Raw genomic sequence first — 16,894 nt, 5'->3', positions numbered from 1 at the left:
GGTCATTTACCATTACATCGTAACAGGGCCACTGTGGGTTACTGTGCTAAGCTAAAAGCTAATCATAGCCAGCCAGGGAAACACCGCTCATAACAGTGCCGCTGTGGGTAACTGTGCTAGGCTAAAAGTTAACTGTAGCTTACCAGGGGAACACCACTAGTAACAGGGCCATTGTGGGTAACTGTGCTAAACTAGGCTAAAAGCTAACTTCAGTTGAGCGGCTACAATCTCTTCAACTAACTACATCTCGCTCAGAGAGGACACTGAGAGGACAGAAACATGAGCCGGTAAGAACCTGACAATTATTTTAAAAATCATTACAGTGCTGAAAACAAACCTATGCTAAGCTATGGTATGCTACGTGGCTCCTGTGAGTAGGGTTGCCACGCGTCCTATAAAATACAGAATTGACCTTCATTTGGCACTTAAATGTTGCGTCCCGTATTGAACCAATTTTGTTCTGTATTTCCATAAATGTCCAACACAGACATGAGTAGGAAGAGGCACATCCTTGTCTGGACAGCGTCAGTGGAGATGATTACAAGACAAATTGTAATTGTATATTCAGTAGTATTAGCCAATATAAATATTATATATGGCCACTTAAACAAAAAATCATTCTAATGTAATAATAGTTCATAAATAAATAAATTAGTTCAGAGAAAATGATTATACTTCAATAAATATACATTTCCTAGATTCAAAATGTTTGTAGTCGGTGGTCCGTGGTGGTCATGGCCCAGAAGAGCTGTGGTTGGCGTCCCTTATTTTTATTTCTGAAAGGTGGCAACCCTACCTGTGAGCTGTTGCAGTGCTGTTAACCAGCCAGTCCAAGTCCAGACAAGTCCAGACCAGAGCTCATTAAATTACTGCCCTAAATAGAGCCCTAAAAAGCATAAACAAACACCATCAAAGCAAAGGTGTGTTTTTTAGTGGGGCCGAATAACAGGGTTGTAAATGGGTGTATTTTGTGACCCAACAAAAGTCGCACACAGAGTTTTACATCAAATATCAACTTAAAATCTCAATAAATAAAATTTTTGACACCTTTGTGAAGATTTATAGAATTTGATGGTTGTTTGTTGAAGTGATTCAGGTAATCTGTAACTTCTATTTGGTGTAAAATGTCAGATTTCACATTAGACTGTCCTACAAACAGGCTCTCAGTAGTGAATTAGTACATAGCTAACAGTGCAATAATACAGTGCAGTGACTGAACTGTGACGAGACACCCGGTAGATCCTATTATATTGGGTATTTCCCTGCTGTCTGAGAGAATCCCTCACTCCACCTGTCAATTTTCTATCACTAAGCCCTCCCACAGTGTTTCCATCTCAGTCCTCACTGTGACCACTGTGCCACCCCGCTATTCCTGTTCCACAGACAGAGCATGGTATCACAACAAGCTAAACCTCCCAGAGTGGGGAACTGAGAACAGGCCTCTGAGAGCAACTGAGGCCTGTGTTTACTCAGCTGGAGTTGTGTTGGGAGACCCACACACACACAGATTGTATCGTTATATTACCTGATATTGTGTTACACTACACCATTCAACAGGAGTATGATGACCACACGCACACACTGTCAGCTATGTGGACGAACGATTCACAGCTCTCTCTCTCTTCCAATAAGCAAGCTTAGCAAGTTAATACCAGGCATTTCAGCTTAGGTACGATAATCAGCACTGACCACAAAATATGTATTAATCAAGAGAGAAGCACATCAACACACTGCGCCTGATTGAGCATCATTTCACTGATCTTTTATCTAATCCTAAAGGAGTTATTATCTTCATACATGTGGACATGGCTGATGGAAAGGCTTATTACACACTAAGGTGTTTTTCAAAAACTACAGGGACTTCTGTCCAAACTGGTGGGGCTGACTGTAATAAGGAACACTGCTACTGCACTATGGTATACTGTGGTGGTGCTGCACAAGAACCTCTCTCTAGAACATATTAGTGTAAAATCCTGTAGTATTACTCTAGCGCCTCAGTCCACATGCTTCTTTCACTTCAGGTGCTGCTTCTATATCTCCCAGCTTGTCAAGAAATGCATGTGTACTGTATGCTGTCCATATGAGTATGATTTGCATTTACAGCAGTGGAGTAAAAGTGAATTACACTCCATCACTGTAGGGGGAGTCCAGAAGCAGGTATTTTGTAGTGGTGTCCAAAAACGTAGTGCCCAATTATTGTTGTGCACTGTTACAATCCCACAATGTATTACAATAATGTAATGCATGTCTGAAATCGTTCACTAGCTTGTATAATAGCGCTCTATATAGCGGTCTGGAACTGGAACTTGTACAAATGTTATTTTCTGAGTTCGGACCTTTCCATTATCAAATGCTAATGTTGGAGGAGACTGTATGACTGTAAAAGAGAGGGGCTGAGGTTCAGGCAGCTCCTGCTTTGAGCAATAAGGCTAGACCCTCCTCTGATAAGTGGAGCTAGGAATAAGATATGACCGAGATCAGAGGAGGAGACGGGTTGGTGGTGAGATGTGAAAACTTCAGATTAGGCATGGAAGGTAAAGATGGGTGTAGGATTGGGAGAAGGAGGGGCTTCGGGCATGTTCTTCCTCCCACTATTCAGTTATTTTATAGCTCCACTGGTAGTTATTCTAATATCAGTGTTTTCTGAATAAATACAGACTTACTACTTAAATAAACAGCCTGTTTATGAAGATTAACTGAGTTTTTTTAAAACCATATTTTAATGGTAATGTGTTTATTTACACATACTGTAACTCATACTGACAGTCCCATGTATGAAAGGTGCTGTAAAGCTATTACTATCATTATTATAATTAGTTGTATCTAGAGCTGGGCAATATGTCAATATTTGATCATATCTTGATAAATTTTATTATCATTATAGACAATCTACATGACAAAATATTGTGATAAATATTATATATCTGAAAAAATGTCTTTAAATATCGTGATATAAATGTTTTCCATATCGCCCAGCTCTAGTTGTAACCCCTAATTAATGTTTAGAAAGCAGCGACTCAACAAATTCCTCAATAGATCTGCAGTATTTATTAGGATTAGGTCACAGCAGGTGGTCAGATTAATACAATCACCCACTGGAATCTTATTGTTCCTCAATAACACTCAAACATCTGCGCACCCCCATGAACACACACTCAGGGGCAAATGTTTGCGTGTGTAGGGGTGTGTGTGTGTGTGTGTTTCTGCGGGTCAGATTTTTATATATTATTATTAACAACACAGTCACATACATTCCATGCACCAAGCCACTCATAATTCTATTCCTGACACACACACACACACACACACACACACACACACACACACACACTGAGCCAAATATCTCTCAGTACCTGCCCTGCTCCTACACAGCAGGGTATTATCACCTTTCTAAAGTCGAGTAGCACCTCTGCATCACACAATAAAGGGAATGCACACACACACACACACACACACACACACACACACACTCACACAGACACACACATTGTATTAATAGTTTGAGCTGGCTGGAAGGCTGCCATTAGCTTTCATGTAGACTGGTTCTGCCGTTCCCTCGCTCACACCTGTTAAACAGGAGTCATGGTTGGGGAGGAATGATAAGGCTGTGGATGTTTCAGTCTTTCAGCTCGGTGACAATGCAACAGTTCCCCCTGCCTGAGAGCCAGCGCTGCTCACACACCACACTCACGTCCAACTACAACAGACCCCACACACACACACACACACACACACACACACACACACACACAAACTATCACACACACGTTACTCTCCTCCAGGCAGGGTGAGCACATATTCAAATATCTGTGTTCAACATATTAATCCAGTAATACTGTCAGGTCCATAAGTATTTGGACAGTGACAGTGACAGAAACAGTTGTTGTAGCCATTAAAGGAAGAAATACATAGTTTTGTATAGTAGGTAAATCTGGGTGGCTTTTTTTTTTTATTTGTGTAATTGGCTTTTCACATGATATTACGTATGTTGGGGACGTCTGCATTAAGTCAAACACCTGCACCTGAAGCAAGTGATAAAATCAATGAGTTTTAAATGTGGGTCAATCTGCGGTGATATAGACCACTTCTCAGCACTCCTAGATGCCTTTACACAGTCTCATATATTTTTACCACCAGTTGTTTTGTTTGTGGAGCCTTTGGTGTATTACCCTTTGATTCAGAGCAATAAATCACTCTAAGCTGAGTCAGCTGAGACGTGTTGATACCACAGCAGTCAGGGTGTGATTGAGATGCTGACTTTTTTCTACTTTAATTAAAGGTGTTTTCCCAAATATTGCATTAGCAATTTCTGAATTATGGGCATTGCAGACATTGAATATTCCCTCTTTTTCCAATCAGCTCAAAAGTTATTGAAACATGGACTTTTAGGAAGTGTCTTGGGCAGGTTGTGTGTGGCCTTGTCCCTCGTTATTTCATAAGTTAAGGAGTTGATTCCAAGTGTTGAATCTGCATTTGGTAGCTGTTCAAAAGAGGTGCTGATGCAAACGAATGAGGCCATCAAACAGCTGAGAAAACAGGAGACACTTCAGAAGTGGCAAAATCCACAATATGGTACATTCTCAAAAACACCACAAGACCTGGAAGACCACACAAGACTATTACAGTAGATTAATAGAGAATTCCTTCCTTCACTCTTAAAAATAAAGCTGCATTGAGGAACTTTAGGGGTTCTTCTGTATAGGAATCTCTTTAGGTGCCTTGAGGAACCTTTAAGAAAAGGTTTTGAGAAGAAAAAGATTCATTGAAGGTTCCTTGTATGCCATCACTCAAAGACCCTTTGTACACTGGTAAAAGTATGGAGGGACTTTTAGCACCTTAAAGGGGCGCCTTAAGAGGTTCCTCCACAGTTTCAAATTGAAGAACCCCTAAATGTTCCTCATGGAACCCACTTTTACCAGTGTACAAAGGGTTCTTAGAAGAGCCATGTATGGTTCTATAAATAACCATGTTTATAATAATGATCTCTTTTAATGGTTAAAACAAGCTTAACTTGATGTAAAGGTTCTTTGCCAATTCAAAGGTTACTAACACTCACACATCTCTATTACAAACACGGTTCTTTATAGTATAGAAAATACTAGTCAGGTGAAGTCCAGAACCCTCTCGAGGAAGTGCCATATCACTGCCAAAGTCTACAATCGAGAGACGCCCTGCTGAATTTAAATACAGACGGTTTCCTTCAACTCCAGCACTTCTACAGGATTAGATAAGATCCCTCATTTTCACCTTCTGTTGTCTGATCCAGCTGATCTGAAGTGTTTAGGGTATGGTGAAGAGATTTTAACACTGAATACCAGTGACAACAACAGTAACTCGGGTCCCCAGACACCCACACACACAGACTGTCTGCAGGAACCTCTGCATCCTGCAGCTCCACCTGACATCATACCAATAAAATGATCGTGTAAAACACTACATACTTTTCTTTAAACTTTAAGCTGCCTGAAAACAATTTATTCAGTGATAAAAAAAAACCAACAAGCCCAACAGTAAGCACTGAAAGACCTCATCCCTGACTATGTTTATGGGGAGCTCTACTGGTGAAATGCCTCCTCTCACTGGTTTGGACCTCCACCCCCGTCTCAGAGTCATGTGATGTCAAAGAGCTGCGCACAGCATCAGACCGGCCTGCTGGGACTGCAGAATAGCAGCACTGACTCACAGAGGAAGAAAAGTTACCATGGCAACCAGATAGATCTCCATACATGAGGTATAGCCGAGCTGAACTCCCTTCTACTCGACACACAGTGCAGCGATTGACAGTGAGTCTATCTACCCCAAACCTTTCTAAATTCTAAAGTCTGCCCTGGACGATACATATATACGATCAGCCATTACATTAAAACCACCTGCCTAATACTGTGTAGGTCTACCTTGTGCTGTCTAAACAGCTCTATCTCTATCTGAGGAATGGACTCCACAAGACCTCTGACAGTGTTCTGTGGTATCTGCCACCATTAGCAGCAGCTCCTTTAAGTTCTGTAAGTCATAAGGTGGGGCCTCCATGAATCACATCAATGAGCTTTAGGTGCCTCTGAACCAGTCACCGGTTCACTATTTGCCATTTTTCATGCTTCCAACAAACCACCTTCAAGATCTGACTGTATATATATCCCACCTCTTGACAGGTTACTGTTACGATTTTAATGTTGTGGTTGATCGGTGTGAGTCAGTCTGGGATGAAAGCATGTTGGGGAAAAGGCAAGAAAAAATGAATGATGCTGATTTTCTCTACAAACTCAAATGATAGCATATTATAAATGTATGTTATTATTATTATTATTATTTAATCTTCACTTGATTCGTTTTCATTCTAAATATATATATAAATAGCTATTTTTAACACTTTTAAAACAAAGTTTTATATATATAATACATAATAAAATATATATAAAATAATACATTTATACAAAATTCATAATTAAATAATACATGTATAACATTAAAACCATTAGAACCCAATAGGTCTTAAATATCTTCTTAAATGTGAAAAAATGTGAGCCTTCAGGTCATCAGAAAGTTCTTGTACGTAGACTTACACTTCAGTTCTTACTCTCATATAATATTCTAAACTGTTACCAAATAATTCATAGTAGTTTTATACACTAATAACAGATATAATACAATAACAGGGTAACAGAAAATATAAAACATGGTGGTAATAATGCTAATAATGCTTTAGTAGTGTCATATTTTTAAAACAACTGTCTAAAACCTTGGATACTGATTTAAATACAAATGAAATAAATAAAATCGTGCGGCGCTAGATCAGATTAAGCAGGATTTATTCTATGATTCATAATAAAAACAAGCTATCTGTCCGTGTTCTTTACATACTGACTATGTCCATATTGTTTATCATGATAATAAAATGTATTCGAGGTAATGATAAACTATCACCGTATCGCCCACCTCTACTGCAACATGCTGTAAACCTATCACTGTAGGACTTGGACTGGAGCATGTGATGAGTTTTGCAGTAGCACCCACTGTATACATCCTCTGACACTTCCACTGCCAGCTTTAAATACATACCTGACATCATCATCATCACACACACCCTCACACACATATACACATATACATACATCACTTATGCAAAAATGCATACCTCAATCCACACATAAACGAGTCCACACGCACGCACACACACAAACATACACAAAAATGCATGCCCACAAACACACAAACACACACACACACAGGCACACACTCCTTCCTGAGGCCTTGGTGCATTCTGGTAGTTTATAGCAGCTGCCCTACAAGGACACAGCTTCTGGAATAGAAACTGCTATTTGATCTGCATACTCTCTCTCTCTCTCTCTCTCCCCCGTTCTCTTTTTTTCCAATCTCTCAGTGTGTGTGTGTGTGTATGTGTGTGTGTGTGTGTGTGTGTGTGTTTGTGTTATTGGAATTGTTCCATGTAAGAAAGGACGCAAAAGTCATGTGACATCAGTACCAGATCAGTATAGCACAGGTAAAACACTTAAGCAGAAGTCCATGATTGGTCGGGTAAAGATGTAGGTCATCACATTCGCTTCATATTGTGTCAAATCCTGTTAAGGCCACAGTGTAGTAGGCATGAAAATCGTTGTCGCAATGCCAAGGATGTATCCCATGACCCTTTGGAGCCTTAGTGTTTAAGGCCTCAGGACCTGTTGTCACCAGTGGATGAAGGGTCAAGTGCCCTGATCTGCAGTTTTTCCAGAATCGCTGATGCCCCACTGACTGTAATATAGAGAATAACGCCTCTATCATTTACATTTACATTACATTTAAGGCATTTAGCAGACGCTCTTATCCACAGCGACTTACAAAAGTGCTTTGCTATTTACCCAAGAAAAACCTCAGCTAGTCTGAATAGACTTAAAACATTTTTAGACTCTACTAAACACAAGTCAATAAGGAGACCACTCTGCTATTCGCCCAAGTATTCTCTGAAGAGGAGGGTCTTCAGTCTGGGTTTGAAGACAGCGAGCGACTCTGCTGTTCGGACACCAAGGGGAAGCTAGTTCCACCACTTTGGTGCAGGACAGAAAAAAGCCTGGACGCTTGTCTTTCGTGGATTTTGAGGGATGGCGAGTCGAGCCTAGCCGTACTTGAAGCTCGAATTACTGCACTGTGGAACTTTGGTGGAGCTGCATAAGATCTTTCACCTGAACTGTGTAAAGTCGCATTTACGTAAAATCCTATAGTATTACTCCACCATCTCAGTCCTCAGACCTCTTTCACTACAGATGATAATTCTGTATCCCTCAGTTTGTCAACAAATGCAGGTGTACAGCTGTCCATGAGGGGGGAGCTCAATTGCACTCCCCAACTGTAGGGGGAGCCCAAGAGCACAAAATACCAAAACGAATATGGACCACAAAACAGTCTACACATAAGTCACATAGGCCATAGGTGTGTTTGCAGCATGAATGCCATGGTGGTGACATAACCATGCTCCGCCCACTAATGGCAGAGGAAACGTCATTCAAAGTAATGAGAAACTGCAGTGAGCAGTTCAGTTTGTGACAAAAAGGAAAGCGCCTACATTTGGAGAACCTTTTTAGGTACATTATTAATGCTAACGATATTTAGATGAATGTGGCTTCATGGGTGGAGCCAGGATAGGTCATTTAGCCATTCCAACTCCTAAAGGTCTTTATAGTAGTTGCTGATTAATGGTATAAAAGTAAGCGCAGAGTTTTCTGGGCTTGGTTTTAAGGATGAAAGAAACATATGGTAAGCCGCTGAATGTGATCATGTTAGCATTAGGTAAGCTCTCAGAGTCCTGAAGCAGCCTGGATGTGAGAGTGGAATAGAGCACAGTGCTGTATCGTGTATCGCTGGGAGAGGTGAAAAATAGCACAGTGATATACTGTATATCACCCGGAGAGAAGTGAAACAGATCTACCATATATCCCATCTCAGTATGTTCCTGCTGGCTTTTATGGCCTAAGGGTCAATCAGGCAGAGGTGAAAGAGGTCAAAAGGTCATTCTCTATCAACAGGAAAATGTGGGTTATTAGTGGGTAGAAAAGACTTAATAACAGCTGAAAATAAATAAAGAGCAAAAATCCAAACATCCTAAAATCCTTTCATCAGACAGTTCCATGGATATTTAATATTTGATATCATTTAATTAATAAGATTAAAAACAATCCCGAATTTAAACACTTTAAACTTCGTCCTCGACTGGATAACAAGTCATTAGAGCACACAGCACTGACTACACAGCATGTCTGGGATGCATGTCGTTTTGTAATCGCTGGGTTCAGTAAAGGAATCTCTGCATGTAGCTTTCCCCTGGATTACTCATTTAAAGCCACATGCACAATTTTGAGCACCCCTGGTCATACTGTCCACTACGCATCCTCCATTGAGACAAATCTGCTCGTTTTCTTGCATATAAAGCATAAAATGATTAGGACTTGCTTTATGTTGTTATATTTTTTTTCCCAGTTTATTAAAATTCAGTAGATAATTTGAAATTAGCATTAATTCTGTATGTTATTTTAGTTCTTGTAGATCTGTTCACTTATTTTCACACATAAATTAACAAAATGTGTCTGTAAAAACTTACAGTAACAGTAAGCAGCAAGGAAACAGCATTGTAAAAACAACAGGTCTAGAGCTTGCAAAGGTTAGGAGTCTATATAAGTATCTATATAAGTATATACATAGTGTGTGTGTCATGTAATTTGATATGCATTGTGTGTGTTACTGTTAAATTGAAAATAATATATATATAATATACACAATGTATATCAAATTATATGAAAATAAATATTTACATTCATATTAAATCCCATACTGTTTAATAATCAATGTTAATGTTTATGGTTATGTTTGTTTTTTATAAGCCTTGAGATTTTAAGGTCTTAAGATTTGATCACCACTTTTAAAGTCCAGGACTCACATTCCCGAAGTTCTACAGTGTTCTGCAGCGTCATTGATAATTCTGTTAATTCTGGCCACATCTACACTCTCTTCCTTTTCTACACCGCCCCACTGTACAAAGTGTCCGACTGTAAAAAGAAATGAGATCTACAAAGTAGATCCAGAGTACTAGTATCATAACCAGGCTTAGGGTAAACGTGGTTATTTACTTATTTACTGAACAGTAGCCTGCATGACATCATCAGCAGCTTCCCCCATCCCACCTCCTCACTGTGCACGTCTTCTTAAGCAATGGAAGCACTGAAACCCTACTCATCTGACGAACTGAACATGACACAGGCTGATGATTGGCAGAAGTAGACGAGCCCGTGCTTTAGCCGAACAGACGTCAACTTAATTTGATCAGGGATGACTGGTCCCGCGTGTATACGCGTTTGTTAGCTAATAAGGGCCTCAGTCTGGGCGAGGCGGAGGATATTTATAGTTTCCTTAAGCTACAAGTAACCCCCTCATTCACAAGTCCAATTAGCAATCAGCACTGCGCTGCTGGGTGTGCGAGCGATGATGTGTTTACGTTTGCGCGGCCACTAAAGATATATAAAAGCCACCTGCGACCTCTGACCTTTAAGAGAGCAAAATCCATACAGCCCATCAGCAATGCAACACATAAAGACGTGATGAAGCCGTGCTCTGTTTTTACTCACCACTCAGCCGGATCTCGAGTTATTAATAGCTGTCAGGCACCACAGCTCAGTTTTATTTAGTTCTGCAGTTTAGTGGTAAAAATACATTAAAATAAACATTAAGCATTTTTTGTAAATACAAACAATAAGAACATTTTCTATTCACTGTTTTGTTTTTATTTTATTAATCATTTTATTATTGTATTAATTTTATTTTGGGGGAAATTGTTTTTTTTAAGAGAGATGGTCTCCAAAGTTATTATTACTATTAATTATGTCAATTTAGCTATTATTGTTAGAGAGCCCGTATACTATATTTTATATGTTGACTCAGGTGCCATATGTATAGCACTTTATGTCCCCTCAGGTGCCATATGCTATATTTGTATGTCCCCTTAGGTCCCATTTGCTATATTTTGTATGTCCCCTCAGGTGCCATATGTTATACTTTATGTCCCCTCAATTGCCATTTGCTGTATTTTATGTCCCCTTAGGTGCCATTTTCTATATTTTCATGTCCCCTCAGGTGCCATGTGCTATACTTTATGTCCCCTCAAGTGCCATTTGCTATATTTGATGTCCCCTTAGGTGTCATATGCTATATGTTTATGTCCTTTCATGTGCCATATGTATATTTTTCTATGTCCCCTCAGAGGCTATATGCTATACTTTATGTCCCCTCAGGAGCCATTTTCTATATTTTCATGTCCCCTCAGGTGCCATGTACTATACTATATGTCCCCTCAAGTGCCATTTGCTATATTTTATGTTCCCTTGGGTGTCATATGCTATGTTTTTCATGTCCCCTCAGGTGCCATTTGTTATATTTTGTATGTCCCCTCAAGTGTCATCTGCAGAACTTTATGTCCTCTCATGTGCCATATGTTACATTTTCTATGTCCTCTCAGGTAACATATGCTATATTATATGACCTCTCTGTGCCTTATGCTATATTTTAAGTCACTTCAGGAGCCATTTGCTATATGTTTCATATCCTCCCCATGTGCCATATGGTATATTTTATGTCCTCAGGTGCCATATACTGTATTTCTCATGTGTAATCAGGTGCCATTTGCTACATGTTATGTCCCCTCAGGTGCCATGTGCTATATTTTTCAGGTCAATTTACTATCTTATGCAAACATTTGGACACCTAAGCGAATTTACATGTTTTTTTTTATTTTATTTTCTAAGAGTACATATGTTTAAAATGCCTACACACTTCTGCACAGCCTAATTATTTTTACTTTACATTTGTTAACATACAGAAACAGGACACATAGTGGCATATTGAATACATATTATTTGCACTTTTTTGTTTTATTTAATTAAAATTAAATATAATAAAATTTTTCTATAAATAGAAAAATGAACAGGAATCTTTTGGAATCAAGCTGTTCATTTATCATACTTTACTAGGACAACACATATATATGTGAATGACCTCTATTCTGATTGGCTGCTTAGTATTGTGCCTTATTAAAAAGACGTCCTGTCTGTGATGTGGAACAAACTGTTCAGACTGAAGTCTTCAGGGACAGAAAAGCACAATATGGATATCTGGGCTGTTTGGAAGGCTGCAGTGATGCCTCTGCTTCATTATCTCACCACTGACAGACCGCAAAACTGCTGCCCTATGCAAATCCCTACTATATAAACTAGGAATTAACAGCAGGCTGTTTTCTCAGCTTGCCAACATGTAATGTCTGGACTGTGAGTTGATGGTACTTTACTGTGACAGACCTGATGCAAGCATTGTGTCACTACAGCTGATTCCACTTCTGCGATTTCCAAAATAGCAAGTATTTATTAGAGCTGTATGAGCTGTATTGACATGACTGGCTTTTTATTTTAAGCTCACATATCTGAGAAATGAGTCATTATAAGTACATGACATATATGTATAACAGATATAGCAAATGTCCCAATAAAGACCTATATATCGTCACGGTCACAGAAAAAACTCATATCTCAACTTAGCAACTTTACAGTTAAAGGTTTGAACCTTCTTAATTTTTAATGGAAGTCAATGTAAAAAAAGATTTTAGGAGTTTACACAATGTAAAAAACAATAATTGTCTTAAAAATTGGTATTCAAATGTGGAGATACAAGGTTTTGGCGTGACATGATATAAGTCTTTTTGGGACATTTGTAATATCTACTGTCCTTATCACTCATATTTATATTAATGGTTCATTTCTGAGATATGAAAGCTTTAGGTTAGCCAGTACTGGGCTGTGCAGAGGCTTTAGGCACCTGAGCACATTATTTAAAACATTAATCTGGTCAATAAGAGAATTTTTACTGTAAAAACTTCAGATCTCATTAGAAAAGATGCAGGTAAAGTAGCTAAAGTAGGTGAGATCTTGTGAGCTAGTCTGAGGACCAGAGCTTGGTTCCAGGTTTCTCCTGGATGCCCCCCAGTCCAGCCAGCACAGCGTGGAGGATGTGTTCAACTCCATCAGCAGCAGCAGCAGCAGCAGCTCACCTGATTTACCATCATTAAGCCCTGATTTACCACCAAACCAGGTGTTGATCTGAGGAGAACTCTAAATAATACTAGACTCCATGAGGAGAACTTTGGAGATGTTCTAATGATGAACACAGTGATAGAGAACCTCCACCACTCTCTGTAGGAATGTTATTATTAGTGTTTATTCTAATATCAGTGTTAACCCAGATAAGCAGCTTTTTCCTGCTCATTCTCATAATTCATTTCACACAGTTCTGCATCTATAAACAGACTTACTCAGTTCTCTGTGCTTCCCCAAAGAAAGCAGCCCAGACAGTCTTAGGCCGCTAGGGACACTGTAGGCCATCCGCTATTTAAAGGACTGGGCATGAGAATCAAACTCAGAATTTACAAGTCGACAGCAGGGATACGCTGAGAAAAGTCATGTCTATTTTCTGCTGCCTATGGAAACATATCGGATGAAACGCGTTGACAAACTCTTTATTACCATGACTTTGGCCCCACATTGTGTGTGTGTATGTGCGAGAGTGTTTGCATGTGTGTGTGTGTGTGTGTGTGTGTTCTGTCGAAATTTGCTGGTAGGGGGAAAGAACAGGTGCAGAAGCCCCCCTTTCATATTCATTTCACCACAAAATGATGCCCTTTCTATATTCATGTGATGATATCAGCTCCTTAAGCTGCTCTCCACATAACTGAAGAGTGTGAGGGGTCCCTCTGCTCCAGGCCGTCCCCGCTTTAATGCTGAGGTGACAGAACTTACTAAATTAAAGGCTTCGTGTGGATGGGGGGGAGTTTAAACAGTAGCTGGTACTAAAGAAAAAGGCTTGTTGGACTGTAAACATTAAATTAAACCTTTAAACCTTCATTAAGCTTGACTTGATGTGTCACATAACTAAGCTGTTATTCATATCTATAATCAAGAAGGTCATGAGGTGCTAAAATAATGATATATTGCTTCCTTGTAAAAATAAATGAACTAAATTAAATGATTAACCCTTTCATTTCTCAATTCAATGTAGTATGATAGAAATAAATGAACTGGTGTGACTGGTGTGAAGTGAGGAAATGTTCAGCTACACCTTGGAGGAACATCTGAGAGCAAAATCAAGGTGGTAAAAATGGCTCTTTGTGAATCCCCTTTCATTCCCGACAACCTGTCAATTGATTGTTCCTCAGAGAACCATTTTAAATGAGATGTGTGAGAGTGAAGAACCTTTATTAAAGGTTAAAGAACTACTTTTGTACTTTTAGTGCTAGATAAAGTGATTTTGAGGTTCTATAAAGAACCACCGACAAGGGTCTTTTCTTGCATTTGAAGAACTATTTAACCAGGAAATGAACAATTCATGCATTTAAGTGGATCTTTAGGTTATCATCCTCAATACAGAACAACTGATTTTACTGAGGAACCCTTGAGGAACCCCATTTTTAGGGGTTCATAGAAGCATTACATTACATAGCATTTTAAAAGGTTCTTTATATTTCCAAATCTCCTAACACACATAACACAGGTTCTTCAGTTCACTTAAGGAGCCATGTGTGGCACTTCTGTTAATGAGTGTGTTGGAATTGTTTAGATTACATGACATTTTCTGGATTTGCTAAAACCAGCAGCCCCCAAAACCCCAATTAAGATCAAGATCAGTTAAGTAATATATATAACGTTTTTCACTTTACCGCTGGGTTGATTTGTACATGCTGGGTTTAACTTTTATAGGGAATTCACCTTTAAGATAAACACACACAGCTGAAGGGTTTCAGTCACTCTGTGATCACACTAGCCTTGCAGTTAGAAATGGCAGACACGTGACACCCCTCGGTGCATGGAGTTTGTCCTTAAAAATGTCTTGCCATTAAAATAGTGACAATTGACATGGTGCCACTTCTCTCCCGCAGTGAGAAAGAGTGATAGCACCAGCAGAACAGTGCAGAACAGTCTGGCTTAAGGATGGGGGAGAGAGGGATATAGGAGGAGCGGTAAGGTTTTAGAGTATTTTTAGTACATGTTTATTCGCAGACTGTAATGAAGCCTTGGGCTTCTCCTGGCCTGGATGCCCCTCTCTCATTCTCTCTCCACTGCCATCTGTCGAGATCTTTCACCTTTGTCAGGCTGAGCTGGACTTAGACCACTTCACAGAGAGTGTTCACGTTTCTATGTTTTGAGAGAGTGAGGCGGTTAAAAAAGGCGTTGTGCAAAAAATGTGTTGAATGAAAACAACAGGTTTAAAGAACATTTGTTGTATTGTTGCTATTATACTTTTTTTTTTTTTTTACTTGCATAAATGATTGACGGTGGGCAAATAAAGTTGGTGGGGAGGAGTTATGAAATACTTTATGAGCTGTTATACATTTTTTATTGTATAAAAATATTATTTTATGAGAAAAAAGGAAATGGCAAATTTAATGTCTGCATTTGTATTTAACTTTAATTGGGTGTTAGAATGCAAGCTAAAATTTGCAATAATAAAATAATAGAAATAATAAAATAATAGAAATAATAAGTCATTTATTTATTAGGAGAAAAAACTAAAATAAAATAGCTGCAATAATTAATAAAACTGGCTAAAACAGACGTCTGGGGGGTTAAATATACATCAACAACATAAATCAATCAATAAATAAAAAGACTTTTATTTTATTTTACTTCATATTATTGTATTTACTCGGTTGGGTTTTCTGACGTCATGCCTGTAACGCGCTCCTTTTTGACCACCTATTAAACGCCACCTGTCGCGCGCCACTCACGCATCGGCTCGCGCCCCCACCAGCTGGTGACCTAAGAGAACCGTGGCGCGTTGCCATGGTTACACTTTTCCTTGAGCCATTATTTTCTTTTTTTTTTCCCCTAACAGTATTGGGACATGCCTTGGTTGTGATTGGCTGGTTGTGCAGCCTCTCCTGTTAGGATTGGTTAGTAGTTTACACTCAGGCCAATACAAGCCAGTCGTGTTGCAGGAGGCGGGGATTACGGGAATACGGGTGGAGTCGGGGTCAATAACGATCAGATGTTTAGCAGCATAGCTGCCTTTAATAGCGAGGGCACAGATGTGTGTAATATTGTAAACGTATGTATGTCATATTGAGCTGCTTACTGTTGGAATGACTACCTTTACATAAACATACACTTGTTGATCTCTCCACACGGTGTGAATCTGACACTCAGGCCCCTTAAAGCAGACTGCGCTCGCTAGCGCTAGCTTATAGCACTAGTAGTTAAATCCAGTGCTGTGTGCAGTGCTGAAATCTGCCTCCCTAGTGATAGCTACAGTTTTATCGCCTGCTTTAATTGATGAACGTCTGGATATATTTAGAGCCCCAGTTCATGAGGAGGGCGGGGGACAGCGGTAAGACAACACTGAGGAAGCTGCGAGGCCAACATGTCTCCCTTCTTAGCAGAAGAGGGTGGAGGAGCCTAAAACTGGACTCCGCTGAAAGAGTTGTAACTTCAGTTTAAATGACGACTCACGTCTCAGTAAAAGTAGCTGCCAAAAATAAATAATAAAAAAAACAGCTGACCTGAGTGGAGCAATATTAGGGTAGAGAACTGAGCTTCCAAACATGTATAGGGGGAAAAGCTGAAGCTAGACATGCATAAGGGCCCAAATGATGATATTAAATACATAAATTATTAAGTATTGTCATGTTAAAGTCCTCTTAGGCAAAGCTTATGCACATGGAAGTGAGCCAGTGGATCTAGTTCCTACACACCCCTGCTTACATGCCTATGCCTATACACCTGGCTTAGAAAACTACTTAACCCTTTAAGGCCTGAACCATTAGATACTTGCCAGAAAATTGAAATTCTTTAAAACAGGAGTGATTTGTTTTAAA

The 16,894-nt window shown here is 39.4% G+C and overlaps 1 protein-coding gene across 1 annotated transcript in view; it reads right to left on the bottom strand.

Annotated features, from left to right (window-relative positions):
* actn3b (actinin alpha 3b) overlaps positions 1-16,894 on the bottom strand; it is a 45,903-nt gene that overhangs the window by 28,325 nt on the left and 684 nt on the right. The gene's annotated exons all lie outside the window — the stretch shown is intronic.

Source organism: Salminus brasiliensis, chromosome 9, assembly GCF_030463535.1.
Source record: "Salminus brasiliensis chromosome 9, fSalBra1.hap2, whole genome shotgun sequence".
Taxonomy (NCBI): Eukaryota; Metazoa; Chordata; class Actinopteri; order Characiformes; family Bryconidae; genus Salminus; species Salminus brasiliensis.
This window is presented reverse-complemented; position numbering and strand designations above follow the sequence as displayed.